Consider the following 23,394-nt stretch of genomic DNA (forward strand, 5'->3'; position numbering starts at 1 on the left):
CAGCATTACAGGTAAGGAGTCTTGAAGATCAAAGAGTTAACCTCGCCAAGATCACAAGGTTATAAAGGCTGGAACTCCCATACACCTTCAGGTATCTCTGATCCAACAATCTGAACTGTAATGTCTTCAATGGCACGCCTTAATCTGGTTATTTGTTATACTATTTTCACCAAAAATCTGTAACACATTCTAGATTTTCCTTCTGCCTGCATCTTTTACATCCAGTCAATCCAAACACTAGTACTCATCCATTCTCCAAACCCACTTTCGTAATTGTACCCCCAAACTCCAGTATCTCTCCCTGGAGTCTGACAAAATCCTCTCTACTGGATACCCACCCCTGGCACCATTGCCCAGCTACTAGCCATGGCAAGATTTGTAACACACACATAGGGCTACAATACCCCCTCCTTTATCTCGTCTCTGCAGAACACTCATCAACACTTACCACTGCGCATAAAATTGGGTCCAAACTCCATCTCATGAGCTTCAAGGCCCCCTTTTTCTGTTCCTCTTCATCAATTACCACTGCTTTCTTCCAACTCTACCCATTGGCTACAGTGACCTTTTTTCAATTCTTTGAATACAGTGGTTGCCAGAACTTTGCACTTATTCTTTACTACCTTCTCTCCCTCCCTCTACCTGGCTATTCTTATACTCAGGTATCCATGACTCCTCCTTGCCTAGATTAGATCCTCATTCGATAGGCTGTCTCCACACTCATTTCTTCAGTCTAATTTTTGTTGAGATGCGTGTATTCTCTGAGAGGGGCTGGGGGCTTCCTTCTGTATCCCAGGGCTCAGCTCAATGACTTAAGCCTGGTTAAGTGAATACAAAAAGTCACCAGAGCATTCACTGTCTTGTCCAGTGCAGACAAGGAAACCAACAATTAAAACACTGGGCCTTAAGTGCTTTGATAAGTGAAATACAACTATGGTAAAATAGTCCTGAGTGCATTTGTAACAGAAAACCTGACTCAGTGGTATGAATGGATGTTGATCAATAGATGTTAATCAGTTGGCTGATGCCACGGCTCAGCGATGCTTTCAAGGATCCAGGCTCTAGCAAGGTCTACGATTTACCATCCTTGTGGTGCAGGACTGTTCCTTGTTCTTGTCTCACGCAAGATGACTGCTGCTTCTCCAGCTTTCAAGTGGGAGGAAGGAAAGAAGGGCCAAGGACAAAACGCTTGCCAGCCCAAACTCTTTTTTTCTTTTCAAATGGAGAAAAGAAGGCGTGTCCAAAAGCCCCACTCTAGTAATCTCCCCCAGTGTTGCACTGGCCAGAACCATGCCACCTGGGCATCCCCAAAGAGCAGGGGGCTGTGGTCAGAGGTGAGTCGGCCTGTCACTGCTGGGTACCATCACCGCAATCACCAGAGCAGAAAGATGAGCAGAGTGAGAACAGATGTGCTCTGAGGCATAAAGTAAGCAGAGAGTTTTTCAGACTGTGCTAAACCCAGCCTTAGACAATGAGAAAAACAAGAAGAGATACAATTGGATTTGTGTTTTAGAAAGCTCATTTTCACTACAATTCTAATCACATCCGAAACTACCAAATCGGGAACTTCCAAGGGCCCAGGGTAGGAAGAGATAGCTTTTCACGCTATCATCTGTGAAATGAGTAAATCACAGAGTCACCGTTCTCTAAGTTAGCACTGTGGTAGAAGCTTCGGTTAAATTTAATTTAAAAAAAGAGAGAGAGAAAGAGAGAAAGAAAGGGAAATATGGCTTAAGAAAATTAACTGTAGCCAAGAAAGAATGACCCATGATTCTAAAAGTACAAAAAACAAACTGGAGCCGGGTACGTGCTGCGTCCCAGACATCTTCACATACTGTGGCAGCCACAGATTCACCTCACAACCTCCAGCAACGGGGACAGTTCCGGTGCCAGGACCCCGCAGCTGTGTGGAGATTTTCTTAGACAGCCTGGAGGTACTGCTTCCCCAGCCTTGTTCCCTCCATCCTTCCCTGGTCTCTGGCCCTCTTCGTTTTCCCAGGCTCCCTCCCCACCGTCTCTCACAGGCTTTTTCCCCAATGACATCCTTGCACGTTTAATCTCATCTTGGTGTCTGCTTCTCAGAGGGCTCAGAAAAACACATGTTACATCATTTAATCCTCAGACAGTCCTAGGAGGTCAATGCCACCTTTTGCACTTCAGGGACGAGGAAAGTTAAAGAACTTGCTCAACCATAGGCCCCCGTTTAGTTAGTTAGCGCCAGAGTAAAGCGTCCAACTATTTTATGACAGTAAGTCCCTACATACGAACCTTCAAGTTGTGAACTTTCAAAGACGTGAACGTGGGTTCGCATGTCCAATCATGTAAGTTAGTTCCTGTGTCTGGCGTACACTGTCATGTGTGCATCCGCTACAAGTGGTTGTGCTTTTGTGTACTTTACTGTATAGTACTGTACAGAGTACAGTAGTACAGTATGTTTATTTTAAGCCCAGGATGTCTGGAAGCAAGTGCAAAAGCAGCAGTGATGTAGCTGGTACTGCTAAGAAGTGCCAACTGTTGTACTGCACTACTGTACTTTTCAAGGTACTGTACTATAAGATTAAAAATGTTTCCTTTATTTTTTGCATGTTTGTTTTTTATGTATTATTTGTGTGAAAAGTATTATAAACCTATTACAGTACAGTACTATATAGCTGATTGTGTTAGTTGGGTACCTAGGCTAAGTTTGTTGGATTTACGAACAAATTGGACTTACGAACTCATTCCTAGGTAGTGGACTTGCAGTATTTTTTTTAAATTAACATTTGATTTTTCTCCACCTTAAGGAAAAAGATTCCACGAGACACACATGGAAACCGAGGCCAGCTTCACAATCAGACTGCAACTGTGACCTGGGGAACAAATGACAGAGTGGTAGCACTCCTTCAGAGAAACACTCTTCTCACTTCCAGGACCTGTAACTTTGGTACCAGAGAGACTATAAAACGTGACACCTCCCAAAAACTATTTTACATTGTAGCAGTTAAATGTCTGTTTTTTTGCAATTAAGTTGAAATCGCCTTTTAAAATGCACGGTTCCTCTGTGTTACCAGACACAAAATATGTTTCTCAAAATATGCTCCCTTTACTGGCCCTGACCTGAAAATTCACCAGAAAACATGATGTATTCCACTTGAAGATCAAGGCCCTGAACAGAGATTTACTGGAGAATTCTCTCATCTTAAGAGTTGCATTGTTAACATTTTATTAGTATATTGACTTTTTTTTCAAGTGTTTGTCATTATTGGTAATTTTCATGGTTACTTAATCTATGCCATTTTAAAAAGTCACTCTGGGTCCAGTTTCCCCTTTATTTTTCTGTTTTATAAGCAAAGGTATCTTGGCTTGGAGAAGGACCAGGAGAATTTGAGCCTTTGCCTCCAGTTTGGGGCTCAGTCCCAGGGCAAATCCCTCCAGTCAATCAGGGCGTTCCTGGGCCTTGGTGGCCCTTTCTGAAAAGCCTGATCACATCACCTGTCCAGGACGTCAGAAGGATTTTGAACAAAGATGAAGCATACACAGCTGACCCTGGAACAATGCGGGGATTAGGAGCCAACCCCCCACCCCACCCCGCAGTTGAAAATCTGCCTATAACTTTACAGTTATACTATATATCAAATCATCTGAATGCTTTTAGACATACGTATCATTTACACAAAACATTGAGTATTTTAGAGAAGCTCTTGGTCGTCGGACCTGGACTACTGCATTCCTGCAACCTGGTTCACATAGAATTTTGTTTTAATATATTTTTATGTTTGTGGTCTTATGCTACTTCTCCACCACAGAGCATTTTAATTTTACTTCCTGTGGTCCAAAGGCTATCCTACTGTAAAAAACAAAAATTCTTTTGGGTTGAATTATCATTACAGTTATTATCGTATTTTTGAAATTAAATATTAAAAACTCTTGGAAATTCCCTGGCAGTCCAGTGGTTAGGACGCTGTGCTTCCACTGCAGGGGGCCGGGGTTCAACCCCTGGTCAGGGAACTAAGATCCTGAAAGCCGTAAGGCCAAAAAAAAAAAAAATTCTTATAGCTATTATACATAAGGAGAAACTGTATTAAAAATTTATTTTAGTGAGATGGAGCTTTAAGCTTTTTAGTCAACCTTGGAAGCATCTCAGAAGGTTTTTCTAAGACTTATCAAATGACTATGAATTATGCCTCTTACTCTTTTGCTCAGGGATACCTCATTTTTCTCAACATACTTTGAAAGATTTGGAAAAATCAAGTATTAACTTAAAAACACCCTTCCCAATATAAAGATGATAAAATATTTTGATCTTATCATGTGCTTTGTATTGGTGCTAACCAACCTTTAAACTACAGATTTAGTGCTTGTAATTTATGTAAAATGGCTACCATATAACTAGAATGGCAAAGTCACTGTCAAACCAATCAGCCAGATGAGACTGACTTACTTTATCATTTTTCATTTCAAATAAACATGGTAAGAAACATTCCTCACGTGACCAGAACACTCTTTATTTCTGAGAGAGAGGCAGATGGGCGGGGAGTTAAGCCATCTCGGACAAGCCAGGAGATGAAAAGGGGTGGTTGCGGAACAGTCTCTTCATTCTCATTTCACTCTACAATATATTTAAATTCAGAAGTTCTCGACACAAACCCATTTATCCATTTCTATCGTCTCAGACTGTCCTCAACAGAATATGGCTGAATCTCAAAGCTCTAACAATGAGCACGGGCAGGATTCTGGAGGGTCCGATGTGTTCCTTTCTTTTGTAAAGTGGAAAAAGTTGGGGAAGAACTGGTTTCAACTAAGGATGGATGTGAGGCTAGAAAACAATTCCCTGGAAACTCACACTTTTGCTCCATTCATTTACTTTCTCCAGAGGGTTTACAGGTTAGGTAGAGAGGCATACCCCACACATAAAACCTAACAAAGGGACTTCCCTGGTGGTCCAGTGGGTAAGACTCTGCCCTCCCAATGTAGGGGGTCTGGGTTCAATTCCTGGTCAGGGAACTAGATGCCACATGCATGCCGCAACTAAGAAGCCTGCATGCCACAACAAAGATCCCAAGTGCCACAACTGAGACCCATCACAGCCTAAATTTAAAAAAAAAAAAAAAAAGCCTAACAGAAAGAAGGAGAAGTGTTTTGGAAGCAGTGTTCATCGTCTCTGGGGACCGACCGGTAAATCTGATCAAATTCTAGATCTGCTACTTCCCAGCTGTAGGAACTTGGACGAGGTGTGTAACCTTCTTGAATCTCAGGAACAGCATCAATCTCATATGGACAGTTAAGGGGTTACATGAAGATATATGTATAAACACTTAGCACCTGGTAAATGCTCAACAAAATATCAGCAAGGCACATATAAACACCTAATGACTATATAGTTTAAAGGTGCTTCCAAAGAAGTGAAAACTTGGAGAAGAATTGCTCCCTCCCGCTGCCAATCAGAAGAGGTTCCCCAAAGGAAGGTGACCCAGGCATCATCAGAAGACTTAGGACAAGAAAGAGGAGCTGACAGAGATACTGGGCAAGTATTTGAAATCTCTTATGTATGGTCTTAAGAATTGGTTATCACAGGCTTTGGTGACATTGTGCTTATTTTTATTATTATTATTATATATTTTTTTTTTGCGGTACGCGGGCCTCTCACTGCTGTGGCCTCTCCCATTGCGGAGCACAGCCTCCGGACGCGCAGGCCCAGCGGCCATGGCTCACAGGCCCAGCCGCTCCACAGCACGTGGGATCTTCCCAGACCGGGGCACGAACCCGTGTCCCCTGCATCGGCAGGCGGACACTCAACCACTGCGCCACCAAGGAAGCCCTACTATTATTTTTTTAATCCCCATAACTTTGGATTTTGTTCTCTTCTCATTCTGTTCTCTTTCTTTCAGATAAGGGTCCCATGATAATGCCCACTACTTTCCAATCCTTTTTATTTCCTTTCAAGATACTTTTTTTTTTTTTGGCTGCACTGCATGGCATGTGAGATCTTAGTTCCCCAACCAGGGATCCAACCCACGCCCCTTGCACTGGAAGGGCAAAGTCTTAACCACTGGACTATGATGGAAGTCCCCTGAAGATATTCTTAATTTCATTGGTTTGTGTCTACCCATCATGCTCCTGGGCTCAACTGAATATCCCATCACACACGGGCAATTCTAGCCCCCAGCATACCAGGAAAGGGCACAGCCTTTGAGATTGTTCTGTGGATGACATGTACAATCATGGTGCTATCCTGTTCTTTCCTTTTTCATGCCATCTGCCATCAATTCACACCAAGATTTTTACCAATTTACACTGAGTCTTATCCCTAAGATATTTAACAGAACATAAATTCCTGCTGGTAGAGGGAAGAAAGTAAAAGATAAGATGAATATTTTAAGTCTTGGATTATGGAGAAACCTATCATATTTTAGTCTTCCAATACTGGATCAATGAACCTTGTACGCATGTATTCCAAATTATGTAAATGGGTTATTATTTTAAAACTAGAGAGTTATCTATTGTTTTGCATTCTTTCTGTTATCAGCATTCAACTTTTCCCTATAATTTTATTACACCATCACTTTCACAGTATGGCTGTTCAAACTGCATGTGCTACTTCGCTCAAATTAGACCCACTTAGCAACATTTTTAAGAACTAAAATTGTGCTGAAACGCATTTACATCAGCCCTCTCATCTCATCTTTAGAGAAACAGGCAAACAACTCTATTGTACCAGTTTTCAAAAAATATTTCTTAAAGCAAGCTTTGGCAAATTAGATAATTACTAAGCAAAAACAATATGGGGCTCAACATGATGCATTAACAGTTTCTAATGTTATTGAACTGAACGACAAGAGAGGCACTTTGTTCTTACTTACTTGGCAGACAATTATTCTTTGCTCCAGCAATACTTCATGTGCATACTTCCAAGGAAGACTCATGAATGCAAAGGTTCATTAAGGGAATGAGAGAATCGATTGTAAAATGGAAAAGGCCGGGTGAGGTCATATTTCAAAGAGATGAATATGGTACACTCCATTATGTTGTAATCAGCCCCTCTCTTTCATTCCACAAACTGTCATAGTTAATCCTAATTTTTAAAAAAGGAAAAACAATTCTTGCAGTCTTTGGACCACCTTCACCCTAAAGCCAGGGAAGGAGTCACACATGCTGCAGGCATTTTCCATTCAACGCCATCCTTGGAGTCCACCAAACCAATGTTCGTGACCATTTTTCTCCTTAATAAGAAAAACATTCAAATGCTACTATTATTGCTGCCCTGGCAAGCCACACTTAACAGATGGTACTTGCCCTGTACATGACACTTACAACATCAATCAAGACTGAATTTTATCTCAATTTATTATGGTTGCTGTCCAAATGAAAAAATGCTTATATCGTAAAAATGTCTTGCAATATAAATGTGCTAATGATGTAATCACAGGTTTCAGGCAAAAAAAAAAAATCCTGATTTGGGTTAAACATTTGCCCATCCTTCCTCCTAAATTTTTCATTGAGGTTAAACATAACAAAATGATGGAACCATTAAGAGGAAATGCTGGTACAAAGCAGAAGTCACATGTTAAATATTTTATATCTTTATGAGGGAGCTTTATTATATTTTCCTTCTTTAAGAAGAGAGTTGATATTTCCAAATGATCTGCGATAAATGACTTTAATTTCACTTTCATTTAAGGCTCATCTGCAATTTTTTTTTACCCCTTGAAACAACCATTCATCAGGGAGCAACACTACCCAGGCTATTAGTCTGGAATTTATCCTCGGCCACAGCTGTTGGCTGGCAGAAGCTCCTCTGGGTCCTACTCAGATCCCACTGAGCTTCTGTCCCCAATTAAGGGGACAGGAAGATGTTAAGAGATGCTTTTCACCAATGGCAAAGAAAATCAGGCAATGTTCTGCCTCTCACATGACTGACCAGTGACTGGATCTTTCGACAAACAGCCCAGCAGGTTTCTCAAGAGGCTGGAAGGTCTGGGAAATAAAGTACCTATTCCAGGCTGCAAAATCTTCTTCAGTGGTTCTCAAACCTAAGCATCTGGAAAGCTTGTTACTCTTTCCATTCCAGAAGGTAAGGCCAGCTTCATGATCATGGGAACTTTTGGCACAGGGCCTCCTGCTTGGTTTAAGGCTCTTCTGGTTTTGTCTTGAAATTTTAAATAATTTTTGAACTAAGGGCTCCACATTTTCATTTTTCAATGAGTCCTACAAATTAAGTCCTGGTCCTGACAGAAGTTCACAGGTACAGCAGAACTGACATTTCTAACAAGATCCAGGTGATGCTGCTGCTGCTGGTCTGGGGACTACACTTTGAGAACTACTGCTAGAAGTCAGATTGCTAAACATTTGATTTTCCAAGCCATCTCAAGAAAGAGATGGTCATGAAACATAATTCTGGCCAATGAATTGTGAATAGAATTCTACTAAGGATGGCCTCCCTTCCTGCGCCCACATAACCCTTCCAAAAAATAGATTCTCCATTGTTCCCCCTGTCCTTCCTGCCTGGAATGCAGTGGTAGGGCCTGGCAGCACAGCAGCCATCTTGCAACAAGAGTTAAAGCTGAACATGCTGGAGCAGATTTCTACCCTAGGGAAAGGAGGAATTCCTAGGAAATAGAGCTGACCAGAAAAAGAAATCTGTGTACTACAATTATTATGTAAAATGCAAACGTGTAAAAAAGTACTCATCCCAAACCTTACCAAAACAAAACACTGTCAACAATTGTGTATTGTGCCTTCTGATATTTTCGTTCTATACAAAGGGTTATTTTTGGACATTGCTGTGATCATACTGTATAATCCTACTGTATATTAGATTTTGTATCTTAATGTAATCATAGAAATAGTAATTACCAAGGCTGTTGTCTAATTGTACTTATCATTCTCATGATAAAAATGTTCTGAAATTGTTTGTGCTTCACCGTTTGCAAGGCTATTTCACAAGCACTTTCTCACTTGCTGACAACAATCCTATGAGTTGGGCATGAGAGGGAGCAAGGCCCCAGTGCGGTGATGAAGCATCAGAGCTACAGAAACGTCCAAGGGTGCCCAGCCCACCAGCTAACAGAGCAGGCACCCGAACTCTGGGCTTGACTCCTAACCCCATACCTGTCCACTCCAAAGGGAAAAATAATCTCTTTTCAAGGTCATACAACACCAAATAAGCCATGAGGTCTAAAGTCTTTACTTCCTCTATTTGTCCAATGAAGGAAGTTGTACTAATTTTTCATTTTCCCCTAGTTCTAAGAGATGCCTCTGGGAAAATAAAGAGGTTCCATAATGAGTATGTGCTGGAAGTCTGAATTCTACAAATTTCTTCTTGGCAATTCACAATGCAAATTATAAAGTAAAGGTTCTTAAAAGCCCTGTAGTTATTTTCAAGTTTTGTTTAAACCAAAATTTGTCAAAGTTATTTGACCATAGAAGACTTTCTTCAAGGAAAAAAACTCATCAAAATTTCTCAGCACGTGGTGTTCTATGGTTCTGTTGTGGTATTTTCTGGATAGAAGCCCCTTCTGGTTTTAAGATTTTATTGAGTACAAGAAATGGAAGACCCAGAAAAGGAATGACCACATCAAGTTATCAAGTATTAATTTTGTACCCAAAACATTTTATCGAAATAAATATATAGTTTTTAAATATAGTTTTATATTTTTAATATACTTTTATAGTGTATAATTATGGCCTTTGTAAGGATTAAGAAACTTGGTCACTCAATGTCATGAAATTTTTATGAAAATAAAAGTGGGGTATTAAATCCAGGAGCACTCTTCCCCTTTACAAAAGCATAATTCCAGACAAAAGAAATTTCTTTTGAAAAATGCCATGATCAAGAACTACATGTTACCCAAAATTAATAGCCTTAACTTGAGTTGCAGAAATCACCCTGAGCATTTTACTCCATATATTTATTTTACTATTAGGTTTTTCAACGAAGTTCACTTTTGTCCCATTTAACTGAGTTAAACAGTTATGCCTAAGGTTAGAAATTATGAAATTATGGATACGAACAACTACCCCAAATGGCAATGCCCTGCTTTATAAAGGAGGAGAGATAGGGCATGATGCTGGCTTTACACGTTTATTTAATTAGCAGCAGTCTAATTTAGACATAAGTGTCAGAGACAGACATCAGGGATGCCAAATCAGACAGCCTCTGACTCCCAGCCATTTTCCACGAGCTCAACTTACAGACAACAGCTTCCCATTCAGACAAATTGAGACGTGTTATTTTCCTCGAAGTCTGGCCAGTGGTTGGATGTGAAGGGTTAACTTCTGGGTGAGTTCAACGTGTGCGTTATTTTTCTGGGTCAGTTTCTATAATAGCTCAAATTCTGGTAGGAGACATATCTAAAATTGAGGTTTATCTTTCCACTCTATGAGTAAATATTGCTCCATGTTAAATTCATCAGTCATTCAAAGAAGTCTAGGTTATTCTAGCAAGCTTTGGAGAAATACTGAGATAAGCAAGAGGGAGGGTATGGACTATACTCTTTAAAGTCCTTTTTTATTATAATAAAATGTGCATAACAAAATTTGTAACTTTAACGATTTTAAGCGTACACTTCAGTGACCTTAAGCACATTCACCATGCTGTACAACCATTGCTACCACCCATCTGCAGAACTTTATCAACCTAAACTGAAATTCTACCCATTAAATTATAACTCCCCACTTGTCCCTCCCCTCAGCCCTGGCAACCACTATTGTACTCTCTGTCTCTGTCAATCTGACTGTCCTAGGTACCTCATATAAGTAGAATCATACAATATTTTTCCTATTGAGTCTGGCTTATTTCACTTAGCATAATGTTCTCAAGGTACATCCACGCTGTAGCATGTTACAGAATTTCATTCCCAATTAAGGCTGAATAATATTCCATTGTATCTATATGACACATTTTGTTCACCCATTCATGGATATTTTAATCGTTTCCACCTTTTGGCCATTGTGAATATTGCTCTTATGAACAAATATCTGTTTGAATCCCTGATTTCACTTATTTAGGGCATATACCTAGGAGCTGAAATGCTGGATCACATGTTCATTCTACATTTAAATTTTTTGCTGAACTACCAGACTGGCTTCCACTGCAGATGCACAATTTTATATTCCCATCAGCAACAAACAAGGATACCAATTTCTCTGTATTCTCACCAACAACTGTATTTTACAATAGTCATCCTAAAGGCTTCACTGTTTCCTTTAAAAGACCCAATTGCAGGGAGCAAATGGGAGAGAGATAATTAGTATATGGAAAAAGAAAAAGATGTAAATTTCCATTAATCCATAAGCGCATTTTAAACATTAACACTTAGATAAATAAGCCTTTTTTTAATCTGTAGCACTGGTTCTCAAAGTGTGGTCTGTGGATGCATGTTCTAGGACTCCACCCCAGACCTAGTAAATCAGAAACTTTGGGGGTAGAACCCAGCAGTCTGTTTATATGAGCCATCCAGGTGATTCTGATGTGCAAAAGCTTAAGAACCACTAATCTAGGGCTCAGGATTACTAAGAAGCGGCTTGTAAAAAATGCAATCCAAGTCTACCTGGGAGCTGCCTATAATCTAAATAGACTGATAAAATCAATTTTTACTCTACCTATTTAATGAATTAGCTGTGTAATATTAGTCCACAAGATTCTGAGCCCCAGTTCCTTTATCATAAATCATTGAGTATATGATCCAGCAATCCTACTCCTGGGCATATATCCAGACAAAACTATAATTCAAAAAGATACATGCACCCCTATGTTCACAGCAGCCCTATTCACAATAGCCAAGACATGGAAACAACCTAAATGTCCATGGACAGATGAACAGATAAACAAGATGTGGTACATATATACAATGGAATATTACTCAGCCATAAAAATGAATGAAATAATGCCATTTGCAGCAACATGGATGCAACTAGAGATTATCATACTAAGTGAAGTAAGTCAGAAAGAAAAATACAAATCCATATGATATCACTTATATGTGCAATCTAAAATATGACACAAATAAACTTATCTATGAAAGAGAAACAGACTCACAGACATAGAGACCAAACTTGTGGTTGCCAAGGGGGACAGGGGTGGGGGAGGGATGGATTTGGAGTTTAGGATTAGCAGATGCAAACTATTATATATAGAATGGATAACAACAAGGTCCTACTGTATAGCACAGGGAACTATATTCACTATCCTGTGACAAACCACAATGTAAAAGAATACCAAAAAAAGGTATATATCAATATATGGGTAACTGAATCACTTTGCTGTACAGCAGAAATTAACACGACATTGTAAATCAACTATACTTCAATAAAATAATTTTTAATTTAAAAAATAAATGGTTCAGTAAATCAAATAATTCTTTGCATTCACAACGTGGCTAACTGGTGCCAGAGGCCTAGCTTTCAGCCTGTCTCAGCTTTTGACATGCCTTCCTCACACTAAGCGTAATCATTTCTAGCTTCTGATTTAAAGTGAGAATTACACAACTCTTCCTTTCACTTGGACACTTAGAGGCCATTGTAAGGTTATTAATTGGCCTAATTTCAATATGGTTGTGTCTCAGGGAACAGGGAGGCCCGAGGGGAGGAAGAGAGATGGGAGAATGGCCCATCGGTGGAGCAATCAGAACACAGAGAACATACGACCAAGTTAGCTGTCTTACATGGGTACAGTTTGTGGCACCTCAAAACAATTACAACAGTAACATCAAAGATCATTGATCACAGATCACTATAACAAATACAATAATAATGGAAAGGTTTGAAATGTCACAAGAATTATCAAAATGTGACAGAGAGGCACGAAGTGAGCAAATGTTGCTGGAAAAACTGTGCTGATAGACTCAGGGTTTCCACAAACCTTCAATTTGTGAAAAATACAATATCTGCAAAATGCAATTAAGCAAGGTATACCTGTACGTCTCACTGGCAGAAGGAAAAGCCTCTCTATATATGTTCTTCAGCTCAGTTTAAATGACAGTCCTTTGAGAAGCTTCACCAACTCTCCTCTTTAACCCACACACTTAGCTCAAACCTCTCCTATAATTTGTACCATTTTGTTTTGTCCTCATTGGCTACTGGTCTCCATAATGGCAAGTACTACGTCTTCCTTATTTTTGTTTCTCTAGCATCTAACATACTCTTAATATATTGTGGTTACTCTACAAATATGCTAAATAATTGAATTCTCTTTCTTACTGATATAATTTTATCATTGCTAACCAAAAGCAGACTAAGTCACAGAACTTTCTGAATAATTATCACCGAAAAGCACAGGCTTACATTTAGTAGACTAAAACTCCCTTTGTTCTTGCCCTTTTGAAGTCACTGGTTTATTTGAAAAGCAAATGAAAGTGTTATAAACATTCTTCCTAGAAAATGCACATGACTACATGCATAAAAGCAATTTTTTGTACGCAGGTATTTTTATTACATTAGGGGAAGACATTTGGGGTAAAAAGGTCTATTGTATTCATCTCTGTCTTATAATACCTTGCACAGAGTGGGTGGTCAAAAAATTAAAGCTATGAATAACTTCTTGAACGTTTAGGTGAATACCAGGCAATCCATTCTAAACATTCCTTTTATTCCTCTATTTTGAGATTGTGTTTACTTAACAAATCTGGGCAACCATACGTAAATGTTGTCCTTCCTGAAACAAAACTCTCCCAGGGACCACCCCAATGTTTGTCAAGGTTAAGACAGCAAATGAATTAACATGATTCAGGTGCACATTAATCCCATGTGATTGGTGAGAAACCTTTGTAAAGCTGTCAGTAAGCAGGTGTCCCACTACTGGAGCTCAAAGGCTCTCCCCTTAGGCAGATATGGAAGGGAATCTGGCTTGATAACTAAATGTCACCCTGGTGCTGTATGTGTGTGGTACAGGAAACAGACAAAACTCTGTTGAATCAAGCTACTCTGAATGTGGCCCCTCTGCAGACTCAGAAAACAGCAACCTGAATGAGAAGCAGTCATCACAAGATCACTGACAACATGGTATCTGGAGAAAGTTTCCAATCTCTAACATCTGACTACATGTCATGTTAGACCATCGACTGAATTTAACATCATGCTTTGGATGTGCATCTTTTATATTTCTTTAATGGAATATATTACACATGAATCCATGCTGGAAAAAAAATACAGAGGTAACTACTGTCCCTTGCCTTTTACAGATAAGAAAGCACTTTCAGCAATTTTCTCTCTAAATCTTTGGCAAAGTCATAATCCCTTGATTTGGGGGGTCACCGATTCCTCTGAGAAGGCAATGAATGTGTTTTGGTTATTCTCCCTGGAAAATGCTTACTGAAAAACTCACGAAAAACACACATTTTGCCTCCTGGCTTATGTTGCAAAGTTTAATTCGAAGTATAACTTTAAAAAAATGCAGAGAACATATCTTAAATCTCAATTAACCTAGCCTCCTCTGTCAGTCCCCTCCATTGGGTTGGTGGAGGGAAATAGTTGACCAGTTTATACCACCAACTGGAGTAGCTTTAACCAGTCCCTAGGGATCGTATTCAGCTCCACTTTATAACAATATACCATCTCTCAGAGCACCCTCAGTCTTCCACCTCCAGCCTATTTTCTCCCTAGGAGAGCATCAGGTGCAAGATTAGGGAAGGCCATCCACATTCCTTCCTTCCTAAGATGACATTCAAGTGAATTAGAGAAGGTACGTCACTTTCTACCTATCTCAGTGTGGATGAGTCAGGCTCCTTGGGGACCATGTCCTAGTCCACCTGGCTACTTCTAGCCCTGGAACATCCCCTGCTGATGTGCAGGGGATGGCTTAACCCACCACCTGTCTCCCCACAAGTTCTTACTCCCTCAGAGGTCTAGCTGGGCAGCCACTGGGCCTGGACCAGTCTTCTCAGAAGGTCTCTACCCCTTCATGCTAGTGATGCCCTCTGACAAGCTCTCAGCCACCATCTCACCCACTTCTATGGGTGCATCTCCAGAATCAAGGGTGACTCAGGAAACCTGAGCCCTAGAGGTGTGCACCCAGCTGTGAGCAGCCTGGGAGGTGGTGCTCCCCTCCATCCTCTGTAGGTCAACAGGTGGAAGCTCCGGCTCTGTCTTTACTTCTTCTCTACTCACCTATTCTAGAACATTTGACTGTTTTTTCCGCATTTCTCTTAGGCCAGAAAATGGTTAGACTTTTCTTTAATACCCCTGTATCTGTTCCTGTTGCCTGACTTTTTTTCACTATTAAAGCTAATGTTTACTTAGCCATAAAGAGAAATTCTGATAAAGGCAAATGATCATTAGCATTAACTTTATGTTACAGGAATGGGGATGGGTAAGGAGTGGGTAATATTTACTGGATGTTTACCATATACTGAGAAATGCATATGAAGCATTTAAAATAGTATCTCATGATACCCACAACTAACCCATAAGGGAGGTGATATTATTATTCTCACCGGGGAGATGGGAAAACTGAAGCACAACCAGGCTAAGTACCTCGCCCAAGACCACTCGGCCAGCAAGTGGACAGACAAGATTCAAGTGCAGGCCGTCTAAACTCCAGAACCCACAGTGTTAACAGATACATACCACAGACCACCTCTAGCATGACTGAAACACAGCCTTGCTTTGAGGACAGTCAAAATCAAAGATAGAAACATGTGCAGATAGAGACTTCAAAGGTAAAATGTCATGCAATATCATCGAAAATTAAAATGTACAGTCCTTGGTAGGGTTACTTTTTTCCATTCAGTACTTCATTTGCTTAAAATCAAATTTTATGGGCTGTATTGGTCACAACTTTGCCAACAGATTCAAATGCACTGAGTTTTTCCATGTTCATTTTAACCTTGGTGCTACTTTACTCACAAGGGTTAAGTCATAGTTTACCAAGGCTGCTGATAGGCCTCCATCCCAAAACCCCCTTGTTATCCCCATTTTACAGATGAAGAAATGGAGGCTCAGCAGGGTTCAGTAATGTGTCCAAGGTCACACAGCTGGTAAGTGAACCCAAACTCAAGCTACATCTGTCAGACTCCAGAGCCCCCAGCATCATGCAATAGTGCTGAGGCACCTACACAAACAACGGAACTTTTCTTCAATAACAAGAGCAACTCTGCCCAGCAACTGATACCCAGGTGCGGTGCATACACAACATAGCCTCCAGGGTAATCTGGACCACGCCCCCATGAGGGGATCACATGGCGGCATCATTGGAGATCAGAGACTGAAACTCGCCTGTGTCTGCCTCTGGCTGGCCTTCTTGCAGAACTGGACACCTAAGGACAGGTCTGTGGACGAGAGGGAGCCATGCAGTCTTGCCCACTGTCTCACCAGTAGAGCTGACCGCTTGACCCCGGTACAAAGCAAGAGCGGCCGCACCAGGGCTTTCTCCCCTTCTCGCCAATCTCCAGGGGTCAACAGCAGCATTTTCCATCGTCACTTTCCATTTGGTCAAGGAAAGTGGCCAGCCCCATGAGCCAAGAGGCAAGACTGGGAAAAGCCCTGGATAACGAGGACCACTGACAAGTCGATCTGAGTTCAGGAACAGGCACTGGGGATGCCCAAGTGTGAAACAGTCCCAGAGCAGGTACTTGACTGGTGACCTGACCTCTTGCGGTCAGCACTGGCTTCTCTGAAGTGGGCTGAGGGGTACTGCAAGCCGCTTGCGAGACTAGGAACCCCGTTATTGCTCCGTCCCCCTCCGCTGGTGAGGTGAATCCTGGGTGATTCTCTATCGACCTCGACCAAGGTCCCAGGGGCTCTCCTCCTGGTATCAGCACAGAACACCAGCCACCGTGGCGATCTGGAGAGTACCCCATGGGGATCTCTCGTACTTTTAGCCCTCACCTGGTGGGAAGTCCGAAAACTCCTCCTTTTTGGTTGAAAGGAGGAAAGAGAAGATCCTGCCACTCCCTAAAGGACCAGAGAAGTCAAGAACTAACATGGCTAAGCTGCTCTGGCCCGGAGGCATCCCCTCCAATCTCCTGTAGAATATTCTGATGGAGGAGGGACTATCTAAAGCATGGGTCACTACAAATTCAAGGGGGACCCCCAGTTATATGAGTATAAGCCCATTGGACGCCTCCTTTTTGAGTCTTTTGAGGAATTCATTAACAGTTTGGTGCTGGTTCCAAATTTCCAGAACCAGAAATCTTACTTGGCTCATATCTTTTGGCATCTGCGTGCCAACAAATTACTCCAACTACCCCCTCAGTAGTTGGAAACAAATCCCTACACTCTGAAAACAGAACGTCTAAGGTACTGGAAACCAAACGTCCACCATACTGAAGGACAGCTCATTAGGGTGCATCCGGCAGAACTGGAAGTTTCTAGGGTATTGCTCCCTGACCCCCAAACATGTAATCTTCCTGTGTAACACAGCCTGGCCCTGGGAGATGGGGAAAGTTGGCCCATCAATGCGTCTCTAAGTTATGTTGCTTCGGATTGCCCTGCTCCACATGCAGTAGCCCCAAGGGGTAAGTGAAAGTCCAGTGCGTTTGAACTCGTGGATAGTAAACCCATTCCCCAAGCCCGAGAGAAGGGACACCTTAGCCCCCTTGAAATGGAACAACTCAAGAGTGCCCTCCAGGTGACAGAAACCATGAGAGCCCTCACGGAATACGGTGACCAGATGCCACCTGCATCCAGCCACCTGGCCCTCCCCCATCTTTGGGCCAGGAGACCAGGTGAACCTAAAAACCTGGAAAATGGCAGCTGCAAGGTCAGCTCACTGCTGAGTGTGACCGACGCCACCTGGTGACCCTAACCATCCATCTCTGAAGCTGCAGGGGTCACTCCGTGGGGACAGCACACTCGAGGGAAGAGGCCCCCGAGCCCCAACTTCCAGAGATGGAACCTTGGGCAATGGCCCCCTGGACCATTCGTGTGAACCCCTCTCTGACCTGAAGCTTCTCTTCCGAAAAACCACCAAAACGTGACTGGCAACATTCAGGCCGCGGCAGTGAGCCCCGGCGTCAGGGCACCCTTCCCCGCAGGCAAAAAATACGTTCAGTTTGAGCAGAAATCTGACATGTGGCCATGACTCTGGCTAACACTGGGTCCATGCATCCTAAATTATCTGGTGTCCTTTGTCTCTAAAAGTTCAGACAAATGGTGGGCACTCAGGGACACGAGCAGTCAATGCTGAGGCCTGGTGACCGTCAAGCACAGCTAAGGGCAGCTGAAGGCAAGTTCCGCTCCTGTCCCCGCGGAAAAAACACCGAAATCAGCGGGAAGCAGTTCGGAAGACGGACCTTCGACCCTCAAGAATGAGGGGCCGGACGGAAGTCACAGGAGAGATTTTTCACCGGCAAAGCCCACTAGCGATTCCAGGGGCATGTGGGTAATACAGTAAAGTCTCACCTTCATTTTCCCCTGGTGCTTGGTTCACCTTCACTTGCTCACAGGAGGTCGCGTGCAGAGGCCTCACCCCCGGCCCTTCAGACCAGCGTTCCCAGCGCGAAACAGCTGCGCCAACACCTCAGCTCGTGACCGTGCGCAGAAGCCGCGCAGCACACTCAATTCAAGATGGCGGCGGCGGGCCGTGTGCAGAGACGCTGCGCCAGCCTCGCGACGCCCCACGAGAACTCCGTCTCCCCCCTCCCCACTGACGAGATCCCTAGAAAGCAGCTCCGCCCACGGCCTGTCAGGGACAGCCTGTGCTCTAGGGCGCGGCTCCTACCTCTCCATGCTCTGAGCAAAGGATAAAGCTTTCCCTTGCCTCTGGAAGAAACGAAAATGGGTCTTGAGTTTCCTGGAATTCCTCTTCCGTAACTGTGAGAGACTGAGCTAAGGATCTTCAACATCAGCCACAGTCAGGGACTTGACAAGGGAGAAACGTGAGCAGGCAGAGGCTCAGCACCAGCTGGGAAGAGGGAAGCGTCACCAACCCTCTCCTTGAACCGCTGTGGTCAGCGCCCGCAAGGCAACTGCCAAGGCCAGTGCTGTAGACCACAGAAGAGTGATGACAACCTGAGAGTCCATCCACAGAGGAATGGATAAAGAAGATGTGGTACATATGTACAATGGAATAGTACCCAGCCATAGAAAAAGAATGAAATAATGCCATTTGCAGCAACATGGATGGACCTAGAGATTGTCATGCTAAGTAAGTCAGACAGAGAAAGACAAATATCATATGATATCACTTATATGTGGAATCTAAAATAGGACACAAATGAACTTATCTATGTAACAGAAACAGACTCACAGACATAAAAAACAAACTTATGGTTACCAAAGGGGAAAGGTGGAAAGGAGGGATAAATTAGGAATTTGAGATTAACATACACACACCACTATATATAAAATAATCAACAAGGACCTACTGTATAGTACAGGGAACTATACTCATTATTTTGTAATAACCTATGATGGAAAATAATCTGAAAAATAATATATATATATATACACACACACACACAAACACACACACATATATGTAACTGAATCACTTTGCTCTATACCTGAATCTACCACAACACTGTAAATCAACTATACTTCAATAAAAAAATTTTTTTGAAAGATAAGTGCCACCCATCAAAAAAAGAATAATAACCTCTCGGGAATGAAAAGAGTGCATCCATGTTAAGACGGAGGTAAACGATAATCACACCTAGGTTACCCTAATTCTTCACTATTGTCATCTAGTAATGCAGAATTGTTATAAACGTAATTACTGTGTGTACTACTGATCACACAATAATATTGAATTGGCTACACAAACATTTACTAGTAAAGGTTTTTTCACAACAATCCAAGACACACTTTTGAGTTCAGATACTTCTTTTCTTACATTCTTACTCTTAGTCTGAAGGTAATGTCTTTGAATGGTATCCCCAAATTCTCAACAACCCTTTTAATAATATGAAACTTTTCCTATTTCCAGAATCCATTTATATCTTGGACCACATGTTTAAAAAAAAAAAACCCTCAAAAAATCAGAGTTTGTATCCTTATTGCAGATACACACACACACATATACATATATATATTAAGAGGTAACTAAATGCATTTGGAGAGGGAAGAGAGAGACACACACAACCCGAACACTAGTAGCAGATATTGAAAATTTTAAAACATTCTTAGCAAATATTTCCTATGAAGATTTCAGGAGCACCAAAATTGCAAACTAGTACCATATAATTTCATCAACATAAAAATTTCTTCAAAAATAGTAAAAATTATGATTTGCTCCTGTTATTTCTTGAACTGATTTTCACCCCTGTAACAAACATAAGGTAATAAAAAATGTAAACACTGCAGTAATTGGAGGTTGAAAAAACATGGCTTTTCCAAAAATCTTGACTGTCTCTCCTGCTTTGTTTCACCAATAAAAAACCTAGATTTGAATGCATGCAGTTGACTCTCTTATGAGTGAGATTCAACTGCCCAGGAAGAATTACTCAAAGGAAGCAAGGCTCCTAAAAGAGGTGATGATGGTTCGGGTGATAGCACATCCATCAGCAGCGAAAGGAAAGGAAGTAAAAACAAAGAAAAAGGGATGTCAGCCCGAGGATTGTGATGAATCCACATTTTGTGGGTTGGATCGTGTGCAGTGAGCTCTCACGGAATCTGGCACATGGCTGTCGCAGCCTGCCCTCAGCAGATCATCCCCCACTTCTATTTGCAAAATTCTCAATAATTCTATTATCCAATTAGAGAAGGAAATACACAATATTATCAAGAGGAAATTAGTCTGACAGTTGCTGTTTTCCAGTTAAATAAGATCCAGGACTGTCAGCTGAAAAGTGAGGTGAACTTGCTAGGAGTGAAAGTTGAACTTCAGGCCTGCTACAGTAACCCTACACAGCAGATTCAACTACAAAAGCTGAAACAAGAATATGGGCACCTTCCACCTCTCTTATTCTACAACCGCCTCTCATCTGTGCCCATAATATACAAAATACCAGACTGTTTTATACCCATCAGTTGATAGCCCTGCTATTCCCATTGTTAGAAATAACACAAAGCTAACATCTACTGAGCACTTAGTATATGCCAGAGATACCACAATTCCCAAACAATGTGCGGGTTAGATCCTATTACTTACTATCCTTATTTTACAGATTAATTTTTTTAAAAAAGCATGCATGTTAAGTATTAGATTTCCAGCACTTAAATCCAACTTTGATCACAGGGCCTTAGCTTTTAGCCACTAGGCATGGTTCTTAAAAAAAAAAAAAAAAAAGGTTGGGATTACCTGGGTTCAGATTCCAGCTCCACCACTAGTACCTGTTTAAGTTACTGTACTTTTCTGTCCTCAATTCTCATAGGGTTGTGGTGAGTGTTTATCAAATTAATATATATGAATCATTTGCTTAGCACGTACTGAAAACTACCAAGTATTTGCTATTACCCTTATCCTTGTTATTGTTATTATACTTTGAAAAAGAAATTCTTATTTTATGTAGAACAGCCTATCTTTCAGGTTTCAGGATGTGTGGAAAGGGTCATACCTGACTATTCTAGTATTTCTATGCAACAAGGGTGGAAACATTTTTTATCCGAAAAATGAAGATCCACGGCAGGTTAGTCGCTGAGTGTCACGTTATTATAACAGTATCCAGCACATGCCTGTATGCCATGGGCACTCAAGCAGTGAAGATGGGCCAGGCAGTGACACAGTACCGAGGGGTCAAGGTCCAGATAAAGCCCACTGAGTTACGCTGCCTCACTCCCCACTGCGCTGCCCTCTCCCCCGAGGCAGTCAGCTTTCTCTTGCAGGCCAAGAGGGCTAACACCACGGTCAGTCCACTGCTGGCAGGACCAAACCCTGCCCAGCTGCACAAGTCAAGGACATCCTCCTCCCAGGAAGCAGCAGGGGTCTGTCACAGGGCAAAGACTCAAAGGAAAACATCACATATAATCTTCCAAGACTGAACCAGGAAGAAAAAGAAAATATGAACAGACCAGTCACAAGTAATGAAATTGAAACTGTGATTAAAAACTTTCCAACAAACAAAAGTCCAGGACCAGAGGCCTTCACAGGTGAATTCTATCAAACATTTAGAGACGAGCTGACACCCATCCTTCTCAAACTCTTCCAAACAATTGCAGAGGAAGGAGCACTCCCAAACTCATTCTATGAGGCCACCATCACCCTGATACCAAAACCAGGCAAAGATACTACAAGAAAAGAAAATTACAGACCAATACCACTGATGAATACAGATGCAAAAATCCTCAACAAAATACTAGCAAACAGAATCCAACAGCACATTAAAAGGATCATACACCGTGATCAAGTGGGATTTATCACAGGGATGCAAGGATTCTTCAATATATGCACGCAAATCAATCAATGTGATACACCATATTAACAAACTGAAGAATAAAAACCATATCATCATCTCAATAGATGCAGAAAAAGCTTTTGACAAAATTCAATACCCATTTATGATAAAAACTCTCCAGAAAGTGGGCACAGAGGGAACCTACCTTATCATAATAAAGGCCATATACAACAAGCCCACAGCAAACATCATTCTCAATGGTGAAAAATTGAAAGCATTTCCTCTAAAATCAGGAACAAGACAAGGATGTCCACTCTCGCCACTATTATTCAACATAGTTTTGGAAGTCCTAGCCACGGCAATCAGAGAAGAAAAAGAAACAAAAGGAATACAAATTGGGAAAGGAGAAGTAAAGCTGTCACTATTTGCAGATGACATGATACTATACATACAGAATCCCAAAGTTACCACCAGAAAACTACTAGAGCTAATCAATGCATTTGGTAAAGTAGCAGGATACAAAATTAATGCACAGAAATCTCTTGCATTCCTATACACTAATGATGAAAAATCTGAAAGAGAAATTAAGGACACACTCCCACTTACCACTGAAACAAAAAGAATAAAATACCTAGGAATAAACCTACGTAGGGAGACAAAAGACCTGTATGCAGAAAACCACTGCTGAAAGAAATTCAAGATGATACAAACAGATGGAGAGATATACCACATTCTTGGATTGGAAGAATCAATATTGTGAAAATGACTATACTACCCAAAGCAATCTACAGATTCAATGCAATTCCTATCAAACTACCAATGGCATTTTTTACAGAACTAGGACAAAAAATCTTAAAATTTGTATGGAGACACAAAAGACCCCGAATAGCCAAAGCAGTCTTGAGGGAAAGAAATGGAGCTGAAGGAATCAGACTCCCTGACTTCAGACTATACTACAAAGCTACAGTAATCAAGACGATATGGTACTGGCACAAAAACAGAAATATAGACCAATGGAACAAGGTAGAAAGCCCAGAGATAAACCCACGCACCTATGGTCAGCTAAACTATGACAAAGGAGGCAAAGATAGACAATGGAGAAAAGACAGTCTCTTCAATAAGTGGTGCTGGGAAAACTGGACAGCTACATGTAAAAGAACGAAATTAGAACACTCCCTAACACCATACACAAAAATAAACTCAAAAT

General features: G+C 41.4%; 1 protein-coding gene across 12 annotated transcripts in view; it reads right to left on the bottom strand.

Moving 5' to 3' along the window:
- RARB (retinoic acid receptor beta) overlaps positions 1–23,394 on the bottom strand; it is a 1,070,304-nt gene that overhangs the window by 704,410 nt on the left and 342,500 nt on the right. For 3 of the 12 annotated variants that reach the window (XM_079921516.1, XM_079921505.1, XM_079921517.1), the window contains exon 1: positions 18,316–18,923. The exons of the other annotated variants lie outside the window; for them this stretch is intronic. The gene's annotated coding sequence lies outside the window, so the exon portion shown is untranslated. Of the gene's footprint in view, positions 1–18,315; positions 18,924–23,394 lie in introns of those variants that run through there. 12 annotated transcript variants of the gene reach the window in all.

Source organism: Stenella coeruleoalba (genome assembly GCF_951394435.1).
Source record: "Stenella coeruleoalba genome assembly, chromosome: 5".
In the NCBI taxonomy this organism is placed as follows: domain Eukaryota; kingdom Metazoa; phylum Chordata; class Mammalia; order Artiodactyla; family Delphinidae; genus Stenella; species Stenella coeruleoalba.